General features: G+C 41.9%; 1 protein-coding gene across 2 annotated transcripts in view; it reads right to left on the reverse strand.

The window, feature by feature from the left end:
• sfl (N-deacetylase and N-sulfotransferase sfl) overlaps positions 1-23,556 on the reverse strand; it is a 241,618-nt gene that overhangs the window by 158,913 nt on the left and 59,149 nt on the right. For both annotated transcript variants that reach the window (XM_034327844.2, XM_034327843.2), the window contains exon 3: positions 5,054-5,164. The gene's annotated coding sequence lies outside the window, so the exon portion shown is untranslated. The remainder of the gene's footprint in view (positions 1-5,053; positions 5,165-23,556) is intronic.

Below are 23,556 nucleotides of genomic sequence, written 5' to 3' on the forward strand. Positions count from 1 at the left end.
ACGAAACTCTGCATTCGCTTCCATTTAATTCCCTATTTATTTTAAACGACAAACAATTTTTGTAGGTGAATTTTTACTTTCAATGAACGCCGGAATCGTTGCGAACAAAAGATTCACAAAAGTGAAAGAAAAATCGGATCGAACAAGAGGAGAAGACAATGTACTCTTAAGCATTAGAAGAAAAGTATAATGAGTACCATTCTGGACCGATTCCCCGGGAGGAGAAATTAAACGAACAAAACTTCACGGAATTCGTTCGCCGCCTGGATGAACTTCGTTTAAGTTAGAATCTACAATTCAGTTGAAAAGTTCGAGGAGAATCGCGGCAATGTTTGATCCGAAAATCGACAGCTGTACAAATTACAAAGGATGAAAGGTTTCGTGTTCCCCGCTGATCTGCAAATTTAATTTCGAAATCGGTGGAATCGATTTCCTCCGAGTAAATTGCAGAATACTTGGACGACAGAATCGAAGATTTTTTGACAGTCTAATAAAATGAATAAAGGTTAAACATTCCGAAGTTATGATAAAAAATATAAAAGAAGCAGTTTTTACTTAGGAATTATGCCGACTTATATTTGAAGATATAGACGACGATTGGCTCAATCGTACGTCTCTCTCTTCCCATTATTTCTACGTCGAGTTCGACTCGCGATGGTCGAATTAATTATCGAAGATGTTAGCCAAAGCCGGCGAAGCAATTTTCCCCGGAAACGGGCGTCCCTGGGCAAACGACTGCCCTACTCGCCCCGTGTATCGATCATATGCCGAATATTCGATATCGGTGCAATATTTCGTAATGGATATTCAATATTTACGATAGTGGACAAACGAATGCAGTCGGCAAAGAGCACCGCTCCAGGCTCTTTCGGGGATAGGGCAAAAATTCACGAATGAAGTTCGTCAAATATGTGCCGCAAAGGGGTGCAAACTATCGAACTGACTTTGCCTCGAGGGCACTCGATCCCACCAGCTGAAAGAAGCCGATGATGAAGAGGAGTCCGCTCTCGTCGAGCGTGTGGACTTTTTCGTCTACCAAACGGGAACCTGGTTCATTTTTATCAAAATAATTTTTCCATCCCTAATGCTTTTTTGATAATTCAATTTAATACCAAAGATCACTGAATTTTTTCGCGTTAACAAGAGAACTTTAACGTATGACGAATGGCGCCTGTAGAAATTAGCCTTTGATTTAAATGAGTAAATTAACCGACTTTGGTAATGATTCACAGAGATTCTATTGCGTGAATATGTTTTGTTTGAACGTTTGTAATATAGAAGGTCGACTAAGGTATAACATAAACACACTCAAAGGGGTGAAAAGAGCATTTATGGTGGACAAGGTGCGAAAGATACCCTCACAAAGCTCTAATAAAATTTTCACGCTTCTCGTTAAAATATTCCAAACGATTAACCTTTGAGTATCCGCGCAATTTGTGTAGCCAGAATTGGACGCATTCGTCTGAAAGGTCAACTGAAATTTAAGGGAAAAAAATTGTGCTTTTCCATTTGAAATATTAAATACTGCAATTGGCTAAAATGCAAATCAGTGCTAGAGATTTAGAAATAATTGGATTAACTCCTGAATCGCTATCAAAATTTAAATTAACAGTAATTATTTATCTGATCCTTCGGCAGGCAAAATTATCAGTCGAAGTGACAAGATTTAGTTTAAGAGTAGATACAATATTTAAATTTAGGTGACTCGATCGCTCGATGTATGACCCACATTTTCTAATTAAAAGAACACGCTTTAACTTTCGTATGGCGCATCGGATCGACCGTCGACCCTCTGATTCGTCGTATTTTTCGTTTCACCGATGTAGTTGGAGCTAGTTAGCCGACTAGTTAGACTCGGCTCAGTCCGGTTAATTTGTCATCGGATAGAAGCAACGAATTTCGGGTTAGCTCACGGATAGCCAAAGTTGCTACGCTAACCAGACCGAACATTCTACAAACTTGACCGCGCTAGTGCAGCTACCTTCGCACACGCGTACAAACGTGCATAAGTACACATTCATGTATGATACACGTGTTCGCGATGCTGGAAGGCGGCCGGCAATGGTACAATGCGTTTGAACCCCGTACGAGATCCGAGCAGTCGAACAAGCAGCCAAGGGAATGGAAACGAACCCTCTCGGTGGGGTGGGGGGATGACGGCCGATGGTGGTGGAACGTTTCGCTGCGCAACAATGCTTTGCGGCAACAATGCGCAAACAAATGATTCCGCTGTACCGAGCGTAATTACTAGAGGCACACGGTCCCTTTTTCCCTCTTTCTCCACTCTCCACCATCCTGCTACACTCTGTGTACACTTCGTTCCTCCCTTTCGTGTCGCTTGTTCATCTTTCCATTCGCGTTTACACTGGCCCTCTGCCACCCACCCATCGCAACCCCTCCCCCCACCATCGCCGCTATTCGCCCCATTCTCATTCCTCTGATTGCTAAATCAACGCACTTCCGCAACCACGATTGATCCACTCCTCTGTAACCCCCCCTCCAACCCCCGTCGCGGATCACGATGCCGATTGGAACGATTCGAAAAGAGAGCGGAGCACCAATCGAGCGCGGTCTTTTTGCAGGAATTTTCTTTGTACCAGAATGGAGAGGCTGGTCCAGAGCAAACAGAGTTCGATGCTCAGCGACTTTCGACCATTCGGGGGTTGTTGGTTCTCGTCGAGCACCGCTAATTCATCCACTGCCACGGTCAATATTTTTGTTCCCGTCTCGTGGATCCCGTGATTCACGCTGCTTTCGAAGCTTCTTTGGGATAGAAAAGGGATTTTCAAGCTTGAAAGACGATTGCTCGGTTAGTCCCGATAGAAGTCAGCATACATTCCCGTGAAAGTTCTTCAATAATTTCTATAATTTCAAATAAGAAATTGCTCAATTCCGTCGTTTGGACGGGTTCGAAATCATTTTAATTGAAAGTCGAAAGATTTCTTGATCGAATATTCCCGTAACCGAAGGGGTTAGTCTTACTGTTTTTCCAGAAATAATTTCAGAAGCATTTCTTTAAGACATCAACACCAGACAGCTTTAAAAATGTCATTACGTAGGGAGACAGAATTAATTTTCAGACAGATTGAAGAGCTTCCTCCTACGGATACTGCAAACTTCTATTTCGTCGTTTCGCCCGAAGATCCCATTGCCGTCAGCAATCTCATTTGCTTGATGGTACGGAACAAAGTGACTGCTTGCCGTGGTACGTCGCGTTCCAGCGCGAAAATGCTTCATATTTAGGAGCACTCTAGACCGTTCGGTGCATATTGAAGACATCTTGCATCTTTGTCCTCGTAATCTTCCGCGTGCGAGTCTCGTACGACTTTCACCGGGTGTACATGATTAATCGGATCCATCAAACCCATCCATCGTGTCCATCCCTTGCGATTCAACATTTGAATTTGGAAAGACGCTTTATTTTGAAATATTCTTGGTATTATGTATACTATTTATTTTTCAAAAAGTAGTATTAGTATTGTAGGATGCCGGTGTGAAAAATTATGGTGTTTCGACTCGGGAACCGTCCATTAGAACACGTAAGTGGAGCTGACGTGGACGGTCCCTGCCCGAGGGTGTCCCAGCTGAAGTGTTATAATTCCGTTATTCCGTAACTATTAATGATACAAAAAATTATTGATATGGAAATTGCATGGGAAAAGGGAGCCTATGTTTTGGCCGAAGTGAAAAATCTATTACATTATTAGTTTAAGAGATATGATGGTCAAGTTTTGTTTTTTAAATGGGATCATATACTTTCTTTCAGATCATGTAATAGTGCTTCTCAAGACGAATTCATTAAGCTTTAATGTATTACGACAAGGTCCGTGGTGGAGCACTTGCGAGAAAGGATGGAGTTACTCGCGCGACACCTTGCGGCTATCACAGGAAAGAGAGGCCCACAATAATTAACGAATAGAACACAGCGTATTACAAGTAGCAAAGCTGAAGAGATCTATTTACACCGAGGTTCTAACACTTCTGACCACAACATTAGCCTAATCACTTTCTAAGGGAAGCGTTTCTAACAAGGATAATTAGGAGTCTGGGAATTAGAGGCCCTCCGCTTACAAACCCAAAGTATCAAAGTTATGAAGAGTACAAACACATATGAATCTTCAGTTTCTTTGAAGAAACAAATAGTATTAAAAAGCTTAGAACGCGTAGAGTGTACACGGGTAACCCGCTCGAGGGTTTCTCGAACACGAACAGCACGTCTCAGCACGAACAGCAATTCTCAGCGAGGTTCCAGTAATCCTTCAGTCAGTAGCTGACTTCCGCAAGCCGGTTGCTCGCACCAGCTTCCAGAACCCTTACAAAATACGAGGGTGTTCTGGCCGAGGCACTCGAATAGTGACTCTCGATTCGGACCGAGGGGTTAGAAGCTCGTAAGGGAGGCGAGGCGAACGAAAGAGCTCATGGGGGACGATATAACCGGTAAGAGATGGTTTAATAACGGCGCAACTCTCGTACACACGGTCGCAAGTGAATCAGAGGGTTTTAGTGGATAGCGATGGCTAGAGGCGTCTTTGCAATAAATTCATAGCTTTCCTGCAGTACACTTTAAAAAGACAACCTTCATTTTAACCCTATTATGTCCCATATCCTATAATTACCAAGTTGTAATAATTGGACCTTGCAAGAAATCATTTCCCTCGATGGAAATTATTATAACTCGGTCATTAAAACGTTACTCGAAGCAAGCAATAAAATGAACTACGAAGAAAGTTCATAAACCTTCTCGAATTTGGTAAAATGCAGAAAGGTTAAAACTTGAAGTTCCCCACGAGTTTTCTACTATTTTGAAACTTTCCAAAATTGTTTGAAAACTTGTCCCATGAAGTTACCATCGCTACTCCAGCGCAGGTTTCTATGTTCCTGCAGTGGCCAGGACACGGCCGGGAATAAGGGTGAGATCGAGCAGGGTAGGGACACGCAGACTTCCCTGCGACGTCTGACACCGGAGCAATATTGAAGCAATAATCTTGGCTTCCTTCCTCTTTCTCGTCGCGTCGCCTATCCACCCTTTGCTACACGAAGATATTAAACTCACCTGTTCGCTGTGTGCGCGTGGAGGGATGGTATCGTCGACCTTCATCCCCTGGTTGCGAGCCGCGCGGCTAAATAGCCCCGGGGGAGGATATCGGCCTGGTCGCAGCCGCGTCTGAAATCGATGAATAATAAAATCAGACACACGGAAACAGCAGCCGTTGGGATTCATCTTCGAGAAAGGGACCGGAACTTGTTTGCCCCCGCGTTATTTCCGTTTCTCGCTGACTCCTCGCATATTTGCCGAGGGAACGAACGGCTCGAGAAACGGACGAATCGTGTTCTAAAGGGGCGAACAAATTGGAGCTGTTAAGATTCTACGAGCAGAACTCGCGTGACTCTATTTGTTTGCAATTCCCACTCGACAATCGAATTTCTATGGAAAGGGTAAAGGTTGACGGAAGGTGCACTGCGCGGGCAACGCTAGAGAATCCAATACTATGGAATAATACGGAGAAAAGATACGGAACACTTAAGAAAAGTATTCCGCACCGGTCGAACTTTCTTATATGAGAACGGCAAAACACAGTAGAAAACATCCAAGAAAAGAGGACACCGAGTGGAATAAAAGAAACACGGGGAAAAAGGTCGAACAGTCTTCTGCAAGATGTTGGAATGCAAAGAACAAAAATCTTTGGAATACGAAGAGAAAATTCATTCGAGTACGGATTTGCAGAAGCTGACACTAACATACCGAATTCAAAGTATCGAGAAATGTTATTTCATCTATACGTGTTGCGTGAAATTTTCAACAAATTTTATTTCATTTTATTTTGATGGAGACAAGATAGAAAGAAACAAAAAAATGTCTGCGTTCATTTGTTCAGATATACAGTGAGAATCAAAAATGAGTAGACATTGTTCAAAATAGAATTCCTCGGTTAAAATTGAACTAAATAACTTGAGGTTTTTTGAGAAGCTATAAAAATTAATTTACTAAAATATGTATTTTTATCGTTTTAAAAAATTACAATTTGTTGAAATCGTAAAGAAAAATAATGAATGGTAATTTTTCAACTAACATATTTACATATTTTAATGAATTAATTTTTATAACTTTTCAAAAAACCTGAAGTTATTTAGTCCAATTTTAACCGAGGTATTCTATTTTGAACAGCGTCTACCTACTTTTGACTCTTACTATAAATACTGTTTACTAGCTTTCCCTAAGGGCAGAAGTCCAATATCAGTATTATACATAGTCACTGAATTTCCCAGATCAAATACAGCTTCTATTTTACTTTCTTGACTACATTCTCTTTGCCTGACCTCTGACTGACTGATTTATTACTTGTTTGATCATGGACGTTTCGTATTAAAAGCTGCCAGTCTGACTACTGACGGTTTTCACGGATTTGTACTACTTGCCTGACCATCCGCCGACATATACTACTAGCACAAACCAGTTGCTCAGCGATTGAATTAATACATTACGGATCGAATGCGTCTATAATAAATAAATAATTAAATACATAATAAATGCATCGAATATTAATTCCAGCGACGCGTTTAAGCAAAAACGAAACGTTTCATAGTTACAGCTCGCAGCTTTGGAACACGAGAGAAGCAACAGGCCAAGCTCGCAATAATTCAACAACGAAGGAGGATGATTTCTTAAACGCGCGCGTCGACGTAACCGCGAGGGAATTGTAAAAGGTGGTCGCGTGAGGGTGTTCTGACCTGTTATTTCCTGCTTTTTCACCAGTCAACAGAGCCTCGAAAGCACCCGCTTTCGGCACCGAGCACCTCTCGCGTTAACAAGAAGCACGAGACGAAACAAGACGAAAATAATCGAGCGATCGCGTTCGGAAACGTTGAAATTGGATGTTCGAATCCCGTTCGTTGCTCGCGGCGTTTCGCTTTTTCGAGGCCGTAAGACTCTTTCCACGAGACCCTTTCCCATCGGTCGATACGCGTTTTACGTACCTTCTCGTCGCGTTCTATTATTCAACTACCATTGTCTGCGATTCAGCCGAGGCTCAAACGCGACGCAGAAACTTTGCTCCCCTGTCAGACACGATATTTTCAATGCGTGTGGTGTTCCCTCTTTTTTTTCTTTCAAAAGCAGAAATGCTTGGATCGCGGTGTATTATGCTCTTTTAAGTTCATAATTCTTTAAACTTGCATCCTATTGCGACGCGAGTTTCATAGTAACCGGGGAAAAGTTCAGAATTCGTACAATACTATGTTACGCTTACAAGGAATATTACCCAATCGACACACCCCGATTTTGATGCCCTTTGAGTATGATATAGAACTCAAAAAAATATTTAACACGTATTTTTTTTATCGGCAATCGTCCATGCTGAAGGGGTAAAAATAGCCCTCAAAATTGGAGTTGCAAAACATATTTTCTTGAATATCTCAGGAACTATTAGGTGTAGGCGAAAAATTCAAAATGGAATTTGTATGTTTTTGAACAGCAAATTTTTCTATGTAGCCACCTTTTTGATAAATTTATTTGTTTAAAAAGTATATTGAAAAATAATCTATTTTTGTCATTTTTTTCACCCCTTCAGCATGAACGATTGCCGATGAAGAAAAATACGTGTCAAAATATTTTTTTAAGTTCTATATCATACTCAAAGGGCATCAAAATCGATTGGGTAATGTCCCTTGTTAGATATTTAAAACTCCATTAATTTCTCTTTTAAAAAACATTCTTTTCCTTACTATTATCAGAGTGCAAAGCAGAGAGGCGTTGGCTACACAACGGAGCGGCAATTTCAGGCCAGCCACCAGGCAGGATCTCTCATTGAAAATTTACGCGTCGGGGTAAATGATCTTCGTAGAGGATCGCTGAAAATTCATGGCATCGATATTCGCGGTTTTGCATGCGGATGGTGTAGCATTTGGCCGTGGGGACGGTACTCGAGTATCGCGATTTCCCACGACGCGACGGTACGGTTCGAGAGGAGGCGGTGCAGCGATTTTCGAAAATTATTTGCGGCGAAGACGGCCAACAGCGGGGGCCAAAAATTGCACCCCATTGAAGCAGTGACTAGACGAGCGAACAACGTCTGTTATCGTATGCACGAACGCGAAACGCAACGGCTCTTCTATCCACGGTCGAGAACCCTTTCGGGTTAGCAACTTTATTCGGTCTTAAATTCTCAGCCCACTTGGCTACGGCTTGTATATAAGAGCAAGTAGTGCCAACTGCGGCCAAATTTCCCGCCCACAGGCCGCGACAATGTGCATGGAAATGCGGATGCGCCGCGATGCTGCCTAATCACCAACTGGCTGGCTCGGGCTGCTTCAAGACTTCCTCGATATCTCGCCGTCCCACCCCTTTCTGCAACCAGCCACGCGGTTTCCAACCCCTCGCTTCAGACATTCCACCGCTTTCGTGGTGTCTGCATGCGGTAATTGTCATTTCAGGATGAGTGTATGCAGCTGCAGATTGCGAGAACTTTGTTTGTAAGCTTCCTTATATTTGTATTTGGGAAAATGTACCTGTACGAGTTGTCGTACGCGCATCTGTGAATACCACGAGGTATTTAGTACCTTAACGAGCAATATTTTTTCTGATAATTCTTCACAAAAATAAGATGGAATGAAATAAATTTCTATTTTCTACACATTTTTGATTCACGAAACTTCCACCTTATTTCTTACAAACAGAGCTCCTCTCGAGTTATTCCTCTCATTTTCCCAAATGAGGCAATACAGCAGTTTCCTTGCTTCCCCGGAAAACAATTTCGCAAACAACACTCTAATAATCATTCTTCCCTAGAAAATCCACCTTGAAAGCAGTTTTCCATTTTCACGCTCGACCTAAAAGGATTTCTACCCCAGACGATAGAATAATTTTTTCTTAACAGCAACAGTAGTTTCAGTAATTCAAAAACAAGCTTGTTTTCAATATTTCAAAGAAACATCGCAGAGTTTGCAGAAATGAATTACGGATATAGTGTGTAATCGTCCATCGCCTTTGGACATCTGACGACATCAGTAACGTTATCGATGCACTCAGCGATTCGGCCCGGAATTTTCGAGCGTCTTCGACGGTCCATTATCGTGTCACGTTTGGCCGCGAGGCGTCTATTCGATTGCTCGTAGGAAATTCCGACGACCCAGAATCCAACGCGACTCGCATGACCCATATGCCTTGTGGAAAGGATTTTCAGGAATGTGTGAGTGATCACCGTTCGCTGGAGGGAGTTTCACGGCAATATATATTGGAAACGACTACCCTGATTTCCACTATGTCATCGAGATTACCCTATCCACTTTTATGCCGTCTCGCACCCAGGAATGTCGATTTTCATTTACACATTCCTCATTTCCGCCGCGAAAAATTTCACTCCCCATTCACTCAAAACGCGTACACGCGTTTCACTCCCCCTCTACACGGTGCCTGTTTCCTTTTATTCATCCGTAAAATGGCTAGTAAAAAATATAAAAGCACCCTTTTCGAAGAATTTCGCGCATGTCGGGTTTGTAGGAGTATCGGAATTCGATGGGGAAGTTTTTGAACTACTTTCGAAGATATTCGGGATTTTCTACTGGGCACGTATCGATTTAATCGTGTTAAAAGTTTTTCACCTTTTTGCTTTTGTTTTTAGTTAGCGAGAGAGTGGTATTTGAATTGGAGTGGTTTAGATATAGAATATTTAAAGCATACACAATTTTCAATCGTGTAATATAATATGATCTATAAGCATTCTAATTAAATTGAAAGACAATATAATATATCGTTAAAATTTTAAGAATTCTTAAATATTTTTATTTTGTTTTATTTTAATAGACGGGACAAGTCCCATTAGTATATACGAATATAAAATAAAAAAAAAATATATATATACGATATAAAGTTTCTTAATTTATAATAAACCAAAGGTGTATTTAAAACTTCCACCTAGGCCAGTGTGAAAATTACCACACCTGGTACCTCGCGTTATACCAATCATTATCGAAGATACGATCGCAAAAACTTGAAAATGATTTCCTTCCTCGTTTAATCATTCGATCGCGTTAAGTTTGCCTTTGCGAAAGTTGTCGAGAAATGCATTAAAAGCGTACCACGTTTACCTACACGAATCCTCTAGCCAGGTTTCTCATAGCCCCGGATCCGCGAAGCGAAAAGCGGCGAATGCAATTTTTAATAAACGAAACGACACCGCGGAAATAGCAACGCGTCATCGATTCTGCGAACTATCGACGGCCATTATCGTTAACACGTCCTCGTGCAGCATCGGCGACGATTCGATTACTCGTGGGAAATTTCGTCGACCCAGAAATCTTATCGACGCGGTTCGCGCGACCTCGATGCACGCGAAGAAGAAGGTAGCGGGAAATTTGCGAGCGATCACCGGGGCTGCCGCAAGAATATATGGAACTGGTTACCGTGATTTCCCACGTGTCACCAGGCCTCACCAGCTTTCTCTCCCCGTGTCAGCCGGAATTTCGAATTCGATTCCAGCCCATCTTCGACTGGAGCTGTGTAACGCGCGTCGGAAAAAGATGCGGAAAAGACGAATCGAGGGGGATGTCTCGAGCCAGTGGATATCGCGGGAATTCTGCCTGACGTTTCCTCGATGATCTTCGACCGAGAAAGAGCTTTACCAGAATCTACCAGGATTTATAACACGACCCTATATCGAGATACTAGTATTTCGTGAAATCGTTGTTGAAAATGAAAAAAAGGATATAAATTAAATTCAATGTACCTATTATACGAAACACTGAGATTCGAAAGTTTTCATTCGTTCTAAGAAAATTTTATAACACTTTCGTGATCGATTTTAGAATCGCGTGGCAATCGTAGGGTAGCGGAAAACCTCGTCCAAATTCAAGCAACTCGTATAGGGTCGGCTGTAATCTGGTTGCATATAACCGCACGAACCAGCAGGGGTTGCACGGGGAAATGGGTGATGAATCAAGAGGGATGGGGGTGGTAACTACAACATAATTCAAAATCTCATTAGAACGCCGCCGTGAAGTACAATTTTTTGCCCATTACACCGGTTTCCAAGCACGTAAGAAGGACCGCCGCTTTTCGACTGAAAAAGGGTCGCTTCCGGTCTCGCCGCGATGCATCCTTCCTGTCCCGGACGAGGTAAATGAGGCCGCTGTATCGAGACACTTTCGTCCGGCTGATGCCCTCCGTTCTGCACGTATTCAACATCCGTTTGCAGAAATTATAAGGGAACGATGCACGGAAGAGCATCGTCGAGAAGTAAAAAGTAAAAGGTGATTCGGGTCGGCTATTATGAAAATGCTTCCCAAAGCGCCGTTTTATCCTTGGCTATGTGTTACATTTTCACTTGAGCAAGACAGGAATTTCTTTCGGACTTTGCGACGAATTTGCATAACCATGATCGTTAAAACAATTTCTATACGATTAAAAAATTAACATCCATTATGATTCAAAACATCTTCATCCCCCTTATCGTTCACGATATAAAAAGCTTGGAATTATTCCGCTGCTTATTAATATCCTGAAGGTGTCGGTAGCGAAATTAATTTCACGAGCGAGAGGGTCCGGGCATCGATCAAATTTGCCATCGAAAACATCGTACACCCGTTTTCCGAACGCGGCCGCGATAGATTCCTCTAATTAATTTAACTTTCACAGTTTTCCGAGCTCGGGATAAAAGGAGGTGGAGCTGCAAGCCAGTAAGGAAGTTTGCCTGTCGATTTACGACGTCGTGTTCCCCCGTCACCGAACGCAGGAACGGGGTGGTTCGATCGCGGCCAACTTCAGCGTTTCTTCTTCCAAGCCCTTCCACCGACCCTCTTATCCATAGGGGAGGACAGCGCGGGCCAGGATATTCCAAACAGGAGTTCAGACAACTTTTGGCCGCATTGTTGTGGCGGCCAGGACGTACAACTTGGCAACAACCCCTGAAAGGGGCGTTCGATCGCCGGCTTGAAGAAAGCTACGAGTGCGTAAGGGTGGTTTGAGAACCGGCGTCGACAGTGTCTCTCAGTCGAGTGGGATAAATTTTATCTTCGAAAGAGCTAGAAATCGAGCATAAGTGTTATAAAATAAAATAAAATGTTCTGAATGAAGTTCATATTCTTAAATTAAATATATGCAATTTTATGCATCAATGCATAATTATAATTCTTTCTTCAAAATAAAATCCTAACAATTTTTTACGTACTAATGGTTGTAATTTTAATTTTCTTTAAAACATTTTTTTCTCATCTTTAATCCTTTTAAAAATACAATTTGTCCCAAGTGCATTGCATGATGCATCCTCGGTATGCATGCAAGCGTCGGTGCATCGTTCTCGAGAAGAAGGTGAGGGAGTGAAATTGGCGGCAACTTTCGAGCTTCATTCCCTACCCCTGGAGGGGCGGGAAACAAAGGGCGGCTAGAAGACACCGAGGCTGAAGGAGGAACCGAAAGGGCGTTATTCGAGAACGATAAAGCGAGGGTTGATTTATCGGTGCAGCGTGTTTGTTGGCTTCGCGAGCCGCTATACCAGCACTGTTACCCCTGGGAATTTCGCGCAATTATTAGGAACTTTGTTCTTTTAGCGCCGTGGGAGAATTCGGTGAGTCGGCTGGATTCTTTGTTGCATAAGATTCGAGGGTTTGCCGAAGAACCCTCGGAAATGTCTGCGCGAATAAAGCTGGTATAAAGTTAACTAATCATGAGTAATGGGAAAACTGAGTTGAGTTTTATGCGAAACGACAACGGTACGTGTGAAACAATGGTCTTATCTTCGAGTACACGTGCATGCAAGAAAGAATTATAGGACACGATAACGGTAACCCGTTCTGCTTTGAGGTATAAAGAGAGACTTTTAGGTGAACGATAGAATCAACATACTTAAAACTTAATTGGTACGGAAAGCTGATGGATAAGAAATTATTGTGAGTTTCGTAATCGATGAAAAGTAAGTTGTTTAAAACTTAGAAGTACGCGAGGGTGTAATAATGAATAAAAATTCATCGACGACAGAAAGTTATGAAATAAAATTAAAAATAACGGGGGGTGAAATTCGAACATCGATCCAACGTGTCTCGAGGCGATTAAATTAGACGAAAGGACCATTAAAAAAGTATGCGGTAATCCAATAATAAATTTGAACGGTAACTACCCCTGAAATAAAAAAAGAACGAGGAAAATTAACGCGAACCGTACGAACGTTCTCCTTGCCGGGAGCGTCTTTAACGCGCATTACTTCCCGTAAGTTACAGCGCGATAAATTTCGTTGTCGCGGTGAAAAAAAAAAAAAGAATTTTACCAAGCGTTTCGAAAGAATTACCAGGACCCTAAATCATACCACTAAAGCAAATAGGAAAGAACTTTACGAGAGAACCAACCCCGCAATCGTCACGACACACGATTGTCGAAGAGGGTTGCAAAAACATCGCGTACAATACGTCAGACAGTTCATTTTCTACCGTGATATTTATCCTCTTAAACATTTTTTAATACCTTGACAAATCAGCACAGACACTTGAGATGTTTTCTCATTATTCGAAGCAGAGAAAGCTGAATTGAAACTTTCAGAGATGAATATAATTGAACTCTCTCTACTGTGTCAAATTAGATTTGTCTTGCTGGTGTTCAGATGGCATTTTACAATTGCTTACATTGCGAATAATGTATCCTGAAAAGTTATTATATTTTGGAAATTACAGTGGGTGATCAAATTATTAGAGCCATGATATAAAAAATGGGTTTTTCCTGTTTGCGTAGAAATAGAGTCACAATATTAAGGTTTTTACAAACAAATACTTATAAAAATAAACAAATACATTTAAAAGATTATATTTATACATATATGTTAGTATTTCGTAACGCCGCCTTTTGTTGCAATTCGATGCATTTTAAGCAATTCATTTTGATTGCTTTATTTCTAGCCTATACTAATTTATTACTAATAATAAATATTTCTACAAATTTTCAATGGGGTTGAGGTCCGAAGAATTTCCAGGCCAGTCAAGAACTTTCACTTTTTTCAACTGCGTATCATAATTTTATAAGTATCAATAAAAAACTCTGTTTAACTCGGCTCTCATTTAAGAATTAATGATATTTATTTAAAATCATCAATTTATGCGAGTGTCTCTAATAATTTGATCACCCACTGTATATTCTTTTTAAAAAAATGTGAAAGTTTCTAAGTGAAAATGTTAATGTCCAATATATCCTATTTAAAATATTATTTATTTTCTCGATCATCATCGTCTAAAGATGACGAAGAATCAACAATTTTATGTTAACGAGAACACGATACGAACTCGTCCAGCCGAGAAGCTGAAAGCTCGTTACACGCATGGATTACGATCTTCGCGTAAAATCAGGGGTTCGTTTTGTCGAAGGGTGGTGCAACGTTGCGCGAAGTGATGGCAGTCCAAGCACGATGAAGAACGGACAGAGATGGAGTTGAATTCGAAACGAAGAAAACGAGCTTGTTCTCTCGTGATGCGTTTAAGAGAAGCGAGGAAAGCGAGGAAAGTAGCTCGTGAAGATGAATGAAAGAGGCACGCACGTTTTACCATCTCCCTTCTATCTTTTCCTCCTTCTGCTCGTCTTCTCAGGACCGTAGATAAGCGTTTCGTTAATTGCACCACTATTTACGCCGCTCTCTTCGTCGAGTCTTCATTACATCGCGCACCGTCTCGTTAATTAATTCCCGGGTGAACGAACTCACCCCCCGCCGATGTTAATGCTCTTCGTAGAGATGCTTGCTTTCCACATTATTCTGTTTCGAGAAATTCGCTTTGATTAATTATGGCAGCATCGATCGGTGCATACCGTTTGGACAGTAATCAGCTTGATTACTCGAAGGGAACGATAAATAATTAGAATTGTCAATTTTAATAAAAATTATTCAGCAGATCTGGGGGTTGAAAACATTTCTATGAAGATTATTTAAAATTCTCTACTTAAGTTAAGGTTTAAAATAATTCTCAGAATATATTGGACGCACGATTGTCGATAAATTTCATACCCCATGAATAGATTCTGTTACGTCAGTGAATACAGGATAAGCGCAGTAAATAAAATTAATTAAATTAACCGAGTGATGTTTAGAGAATAGAGATGGAACAATAACAAATAAACAATAAAGATGGAAAATATTCAATACGGTATAATTCCAAAAATATTAAAGATAATAAAATGAAATTTGGTACAATTAAAATACATACCTGGCACGTTTAAACCCATCATAGATTAATTAAATTGAGTGAGAATTAAAAGCATAAATAATAGTTGTAGTTTTTAAGAATTTCGGAGTTGCCTTCTTTAAACCTCTGTACCCACGTTGAAAATTAATAAATGTGAAAAACAAGTATACTACATAGTGGGCCAAATATTCAATTAACTATTTTCATAGTACTTTTTGACTTTAGAGATAATTTTCTAAAAATGACTTTTTACCGCGTTTGAGAGGCAAATACCCCACTGTGCGTCGTAACCAGGACGCGAATCAAAAGGAGAGCGTCTGTCCCCAGGGATGATGACATGCATCGCGGGAACCTTCTTTGTCGTACGGCCTCTATTTATCCTTCTTCGCCAACATGCCAGCATCCCGATGCTGTATTTGAAATTTTTGCTAGCGACTGGACAGGTTCGCTCCTCCCTTCAAACAGCCCCGAGAAACTCTTTTTATCGAATAGCAACTCTTCAACCCCCGTACGCTAGAGAAGCAAGCTGATCCGGAGGAAACGTCGGACGTTTTTGCTTAACAAATAATGCACTGTTCCGTAAAGCTGGATGCTTAAAATATAAATAAAAGTCCTGGATGCTCGAACAACAGTAGTCAAACTCCAGAAAGATGTCGCGAGCTTGTTGCACGGGATTTGTTGAAGGATCTTATCAATTTGTTATGAAGCATACTTTATTATCTTTGGAAGGATTCATTTATCTGTTGCATACGATATTTTATTTATTTCAGTTTTAGCTACGGTGTATTATTAATAAATCATGAAAAGATTCTATTGTTTTTATAGAATGTTATTTTATAATAAAACTCGTTTAGAGTTCTTTAGAAAAGGGAGTAATTTTGCATCCATTCATTTCCATGAATTTATCACAATTGCCGCGATAATAAATCAAATGAAAGGAATACCCTCTTTCGTTATTAACCGTCTTTCGGATCACATTTCCGATTCATCGGTAATAAAGGTATCAAAAACGTTCGAATAAACCGAGACCCTCTGTATTCTCCTTTCTCGCCTAACCCTCACAATTATTAATCCATCAATCTTCAAGGAACTCGTGGGAATGGTTCGCGTTTAACCAGCAGGCTATATCTGGTGTTCCGTGTAACGAGCGTTTAAGAAACGCTCGATTTTTCAAGTCTACCACCGACTTATCTATTCGTACCTCCTCGGCTTTCCACTTGCCTGCATATTTGAAAAATGTTCCCCCGTATAAAATGGATCGGGCAAAACACCGACCGGCACGCGTCGAAGAATAATGGCGAGCCGTCACAATACACCGCAACCCGTTACTACGCTATCGATGAAACTCGACGGCGTATCAAGTATTCAGCTTTTTATTAACGCCGGACCGATTCAAAACCTTCGGAGAGCACCTGAAAATCGACCAGTTCCATTACAATGGATTGATTTTAAAACTGGTTGCGTTTCGAGTAGACACAAGATGGATTTCCAACGAAACGTGGAAGTAGTACCCGAATTTGATTTAAGAAATGATTCATTTCTTGCGTTTATAATAATCGAAATAGGGTAGAAAGTAATTCTTTTTACGAAAAAATTCTTCATTCTATAAAAAATAACGATGGCTTCGTTGAGAAATAGGATTTACGAAGAATAAGTTCATTTTGAATATCATCGAGCTTTGCAAGTATCTCTCCGCTAAAAACCATGATTATCTCACCAGCGAACAATACCGGGAAATAAATCCCTTGGAAAGCAGCGTTTCCCGATAACAGCAACGCAAATACTCGCCGCTATGGTTACACCAGAAAGGAAAGAGGAGAAACAGTGAAAAAAATAGTGGAATCGAACGATACTCTCGCATCCGGGCCACCGAAAACCGATATAGAGGCAGTTGCGGTTGCTGGCAAGTTTGCATCCACAAATGAGAAAACCTTGGTATTGAAATCGAATATCCTCTCCTCTGATTTCATATCATTTACTATTCAATTATAAAAAAGAATAAACCTCGCCTGCAATATAAAAATTCCAAATATTATAGTACAATTTCGAAGAGACACTCCCTTAAATTTAAGGGTTAATTTCAAGCCAATGTGAAACGAATCAATTCCATGCAAAAAAAAATTCCTCATAATTTGAAATGTCGATAACAAATGGGATCACTTATATGATCGTAAAGCAGCAACCGCGAAATGTTTTAACCGCTGTTCTACCCGTTAATCCGATCGAGACCGAGTCGAGGAATTCGTTGATAATACTACAAGCGAAGAGAATCGAGCGACTGTAAAACCGAACGAATGCAAATCAGTATGGAGAAACTAAAACCGAACGAATTCCTCCCTGTAGGTTTGTTGACTATCGAGGGGCACTTTTAATTCAACGAAACCCCGCACGATCCACCGAGTGCTTTACTTTAGGGATCTATCGCTTCCCGCGTGAGGGAAGAGGGATAGAAACAGAGGATCGGAAGAGGGTTGCAAAATGAAGAGAAAGAAACGGAGAAACTAAACTCGTGTGCCGTTCACGGCACATCCTGCATTTTACGGCTGCTCTTTGCGTCCAGCATGGGATATTTTATTGCTCCGACCCTCTCTCTTGTCCCAGACACGTTACCATTCACTTTCTTTCTTCCACTTTCGGTCTGTGAAACGGTGACTCTTGATTGGGTGCACATTCGCCTGAATTCGTCTCTCTCTCTAATCGTATTATGGTAATTCCACCATCGCACCGTGCATCTTCCGGTTAAGCACCGACGCGACCACTCAGTGTCCTGCGAATTTTAATATCACTTCCGGTTCCCCTTCGTTACTCGCGACTTTCCATGGGGAAATATGTGAACCAAAACCGATTACGCGTGCTATTCGTTAGCGTCTGTTATCGTCAGAAAGTAATTAACAGAGTGCGTAATTTTGCAAGATTCAAAGTATATTATTTTTAAGAGAATATTTTTTATTAACACGTGAAATCGTTGTTACATTTGATTCGATCGAAACGTCGAGGTTGCGGTGTGAAATTTTTCGGTTCGACAGCAATGACAGCAATGATTCGATCGATAAATGATAATAACACGAGCAGTCGCGACACGACCGCAATGAAATGCAATTTCTCGTTGACGTTATCGTCATGAATTTATCCTGACACCTGTTTAACCCAGATTTCAGATCTAGCGGGATCCTCCATCGATGGCGTGCTTGAATCTTTCCGGTTCGAAGTGGAAAGAGAAACGAGAACACCGGATATTTCCACGACGAAGAGAAGAAATATTTTATTTTCATTTTTAAACAATCAACGGAATTAAACACTCAGCGAGGATAAAATGCCTTTCAATTTTTACCAACACAAAACAGTAGAGAAAATCTGAAAAATATACGAACCAACATTACCAACTCAGAATTTTGTTAAGCCAATTCCATTGGCGGATCTCTCAGAAGCACCGTCTCCCGAGCAAACTTTCCGGCACGGTAACTTCCGGAGAGGTTTTCGAGCGAAGGTCAAACCTAATCTCGGCCGGTGTTCATCGAGAAGGCACAGGTTCGATACACAACCAACAATCTCGTCACGGGTCGATCCTGCAGCCACCGTGTCGCTTTTCGAAGCAAGATGAGGTCATCTCTTTGAATATTCATGAAGGTGTTCCCTCTGTGCAAAGGAAACGAACGAACGAACCGGAAGAGAAGAAACCACGGAACAAAAGCGATGTATAGAAACGAATATTTCTATGTAAAAATAGAGATCACCTGATCGATTTCAACCGCTCTTTACAATACAGCGTACGATTTTTATTTATTTTTATTTTTTTCCTCTCGTTGCTTACTTTGTGTTGAAAAATATATTCGCAACAGGCAAGAGAGGTCTCTGGTGGAGCGTTGTAAAAGAGAAAAGTTGGTTGATTTTTTCCCCTGACCGGGGTAGGATGAAAATTGAAGCTGGCAGGAGGACAGACAACGTGAAATCCGCAAAGCTGACGCGAGTCGGTGGCACGTGGTGCCGCGAAAGGAAGGAAGGAAGGAAGGAAACAGGCAGACGAAGGTAAGGACGATAACAGGGCGGACGAGGAACGAGCGGGGAGAACAATAAGCGTGAAAGCACGCCGGGAACACGGCCAAAAGGTAAAAATGTCGGCCGACAGGAGCTAACGCTGGGAAACAGCTTTTTTCCTCCCGAGCTTCTGTTGCTCGTCCCGTCGTGCTCGCGTGCACGGTGCACGGGTCGATGGACCGTTTCTTTTTTCCTTGTCCCCCTATGATTTTTTTTTTCTTTTTTTTTCGTTACTCGGAAAATCAAGGGACATCGGGCAGGAAGGAGGGAAGGGGTGTTCTGAAAGCGTGGAACCCCACGGTAAGCTTCGGAAATACCGGTTGATTCGAGTGTTGTTGCACGCTGGCGAACGACGGTTTGATGCGCGTTAAAGGGAACGTTCCGAACCGGCAGGACGGATATTGCGGGACGCCGGAGTGCTGGGAAGCTGTATTTGATGTGCAGGACGTTCAATCATTGAATTCTTCGAAATACATTTGATTTCAAATAAAGAGCTAGAAGCGTACACCGCCCTAGGCTTGAGCAAATTTCATTTGAAATAAAAACAAAGTAGTCGTTTCGAATATTCCATCATTTTTAATTCGAAGTTCGTGAAATCCTGCTGTCGCGGTTTGCGTAATTCGACAGCTGAACGTCGATAGCTAAAATTTGTTTTGATCTGTCACGGATTTACCGTGTTCCATAGTGGTTCTATATTACTTCGACGTGCGGATTAACGATACGCGCATGTATTTTGCAATTAACAAGTAATTTCTGACGAATTATGAACACATCGAAAGGGAAGGATTAATAAACACGAATGCGAGAAATGAATGAAATTCCCATTAACGGTTGAAAGCGTACAACATTCAGGAAACAAGCTAGAAATCGATGTTTAGCGAAGAACGAGCAATTCAGTAGAAAGTACTCGCGCAGATCAGACACCGTCTGACCGTATTCGCGGTTGTACTACTGAAACAGGAACAGACAACGCTGGAAAGGCGAACCACATAAATTCCAACCAAATCTCTCTAAAACACATTCCACTCGAATGGTATTTATACTCGAATCGAAATTATCTTTAAAGATTCAACCGAACATTAATCCACGAATTTATCAAAAAAAAATTCGATAGTCACGACCGATTAGAATATGCTGGTTAGGAAAAATTCCATGCATTTTCAAGCAAGCTATCAACGAGGAAAACAGGGGTTATAGTTTCACGTGTTTCTTTCTGGGAAAAAAGTTCCGTTAAAAAAAAAAAGGCCATCCGTAAGCTGTAAAGCGTACCTTGCCAGCAGATGAACGTCACAAATGGCGGCTCGACATCTGTAAAATCAGCAGACAGACTTGGTCTCTCGTCAAACGTACCTGTCGTTCGATTTTACACCTCGAACGCGAGTCGAAACGTAATTCCCGTTCGTTTTATTGCCACGTTGATCGACGAGCATCCACCAGCTTCCCACCTCAGAGATACGAGTCGTAAAATCGCGACGTAATGCAGTTTGTTCATTTTAATTCAACGAGAAAATTAATGGAAAAAACTTTCGCGGAGAGTAATTTTTAATAAACCATTCACGTCTGTCCATGAAAATTTTCTCAATAACCGGGATCGATGCATAAATATTTGAATGAAACTCGTATACAGTCGAGGTCGAAACGCTCGAGTAAAGTTGACGCCGTTGCATAAAGGTTATTAAAAGTGGACACGGTGGGCGCGCAATCGCGAAAGGGCGGAATATTTATGAAAAATATTCAAGAGCAGCGGAATGAATAATTCCCCGAAGTGGAGGAGGCAGGCTGAGCTTTCTTGCTTTCAGCGGCGTCGCTCGACGCCCAGCATCCCGGCGCACGGACACCGTCGTCCCCAAATGTACATGCATTTCAATACATTAACGTCCCGCGATACGAAACACGGTTATCCAGTCTGTTACGAAACGGTCTCGTCTGGCCGTGTTTTTCCATCCAGCCGGCATTTTTCATCCTCCCGCTACCTCCGCAGCTTTCTTCTTCTCTCGCTCGTCGACGCGTCTCCCGCGCTTTTTTCCCATCCACCCACGCAAAATCGCGTTTATTTTTTAGCTTTGAATAGAGGCTGTCTACGGAAGTTACAGCGCGCCGAAGCACTTTGCCGGATCATTCGAAGCAGTAATCACTCATTCGTCAGCGTGGGAGAAACATTTACCCTGGCATGAATGATGTATCGACTCGGTTCTTGAATCTTGCTTGCTTTTTGCGCAAATGGTAGATCAACGCTTCCGTCAAATATAATATCAATTATTTTATCAAAATAATAAAAATTAAAAATCGTGATACATAAATTAATAAATGTATTTAGACGCGATCATTCTAACGGTTTCTGCGAGTCAATGTAACGCGATTATTTTAACGATTTTTGGTGAGACGTCGATGGATCTTTCGAGAACGAAAAGAGACAGACGCATAGACAATGTATCGCGATTATTTTAACGATTTTTGGCGAGACATCTACGGATCTTTCGAGAACGAAAAAAGAGTATCGCGGTGGGGCAACCCATATAAAAAAAAATAAATCGCGACGGTAGACCTCGCCCTCGTCCTCGTTCGCAGCGAGAATCATTTCAATAAACTATTTTTTCTTTTCCCTTAAAAAGACTCGTTTCATTTTCCCGCGAACCGGTCTTGGCCTCCTACATGTATATCTATTTCCCTCTGGAAATGTTATTATATTAATTACAATATTAATTAAAGGAAGCGTAAGAATAATTGCTAAAATATAGTGGACGAATCTACATTAACGAGCTATTGAATTGAAACTGTACGACACTCCGGTTCTAGCGTGTGCCTATTGTGAATCGAATCGACTGTACGAATAGCGATTATTCTGAAAACGGATTAAAAATGATGCTCGAGTTACGGAATACGATGGAGGTTCGCTTGCGTATCCGCTAATGAATCGACGGTCCACATTTCAGAGTTACAGGTGCGCGCGTGCGAGAAAAGCCTGTTATCCAGTGCACCGTTAAACCGGATTAATGTACGCTTACACTTGCGCGTAGATACGCGTCCTCTTTGCGAGACGCGGCCGCACCGGACAAAGCAGCCACAATTTTCATATTGCATCACGTTCCGGCATACCGTATGCTCTCTGTCCGTTTATCACTCGGATAGGGCTTGTAATATTTTATTGAAGCGTCATTATTATTCCCTGCTAAGCCCTTGATACGGGTAATAATACTTTGTGACTTGCCTTTGTTGCACGAATTAACATTATCTGATATATTTCAGCTCTGAATTCTGATCAAATTGAACATCGATAGGACCTTTAAATTTAATTTCAATTTTTATCAAAGTTTCACGATTCACGCAAAAGAATTGTTTGGCGAATTTTCTCTGGCGACACAAGAAGCCAGAGAAAACTTCGCAAAGTAAATTCGCGCGTCAAAGAAAGTTTGACCACGTCCGTCGGACGTGTGTTACCACTTCCGCGAGTCGCGTGTCGCGTCGGAAACAAAGATTCGCTAGAGCCGAAATGGACTGCCGGAAGTCGAGGCGATACGTCCGGGTCGAGCTTAAAACCGCGAGGAATCAGTTTCCATCCGGTGGTCGCGTCGCGGCGAAAAGTTTCGGTAACCCGGACACCTTCTTCGACGACGCGTTTTCTTTCGCGTCGCGTCGAAAAACTTTCCGCCTCGTGGATGATACTTTGGCCGGATGTTCCGGCCGTGAGATGGCTTTTCGGGGTTCGTGGCTTTCAAACAAGACGGTTGCTCTCGAGTAACGAGATATTGCTCGCAACCCGTAAGAAACACATTTCTCCTCACGGTAACTTCCTGTCTTCGGTAAAGAACAACCGAGCGACAGCTCGTATATTCTTTTTGCGAGACTGACAAAAAAATCTTACGTAGCCGATGCACGCCAACCATCAATAAGAACTGCAATTGCGCGAGTACATACGTTTTTTTACGACCCACAAAAAGCCCTTTAAAATAGCGAACACATTTCGAGCTGTCTCAATCGTGAACAAACTTTTCATGAAAATGGTAATTCGTGCAAAATAATGAGGGAAACGAGGAGAATGGTGGAAAAACGATGAAGAGGCGAGGGATGGAAGGGGGATGGAGATCGATGGGGAGGAATAGAGCGAATCAGTGGGAAGAAAAGCGAGCGAGTTAGAGAGGAGAGAACGCTCGTCGAGTTTCAAGGAGTCGACGGAGCAGCGAGCGATGAAGGGGTGGTTTCCAAGGGAGCACTCGCGAGGAGACAGGGGTTGGGGTTAGGCGTCTGGACCGTGCATCGTGACAGGGCTGCCACCATCGCGGGAGAAAATTCGATTTGCCCTCGGCTGGCCGAAGTTTGCGAAATCATTGACGAGATTACGTAAGGCCGGCAAGCAGCGGGGATTGCAGCGGTCGA

The sequence above is a fragment of the Osmia lignaria genome, chromosome 2, assembly GCF_051020975.1.
Source record: "Osmia lignaria lignaria isolate PbOS001 chromosome 2, iyOsmLign1, whole genome shotgun sequence".
NCBI lineage: Eukaryota > Metazoa > Arthropoda > Insecta > Hymenoptera > Megachilidae > Osmia > Osmia lignaria.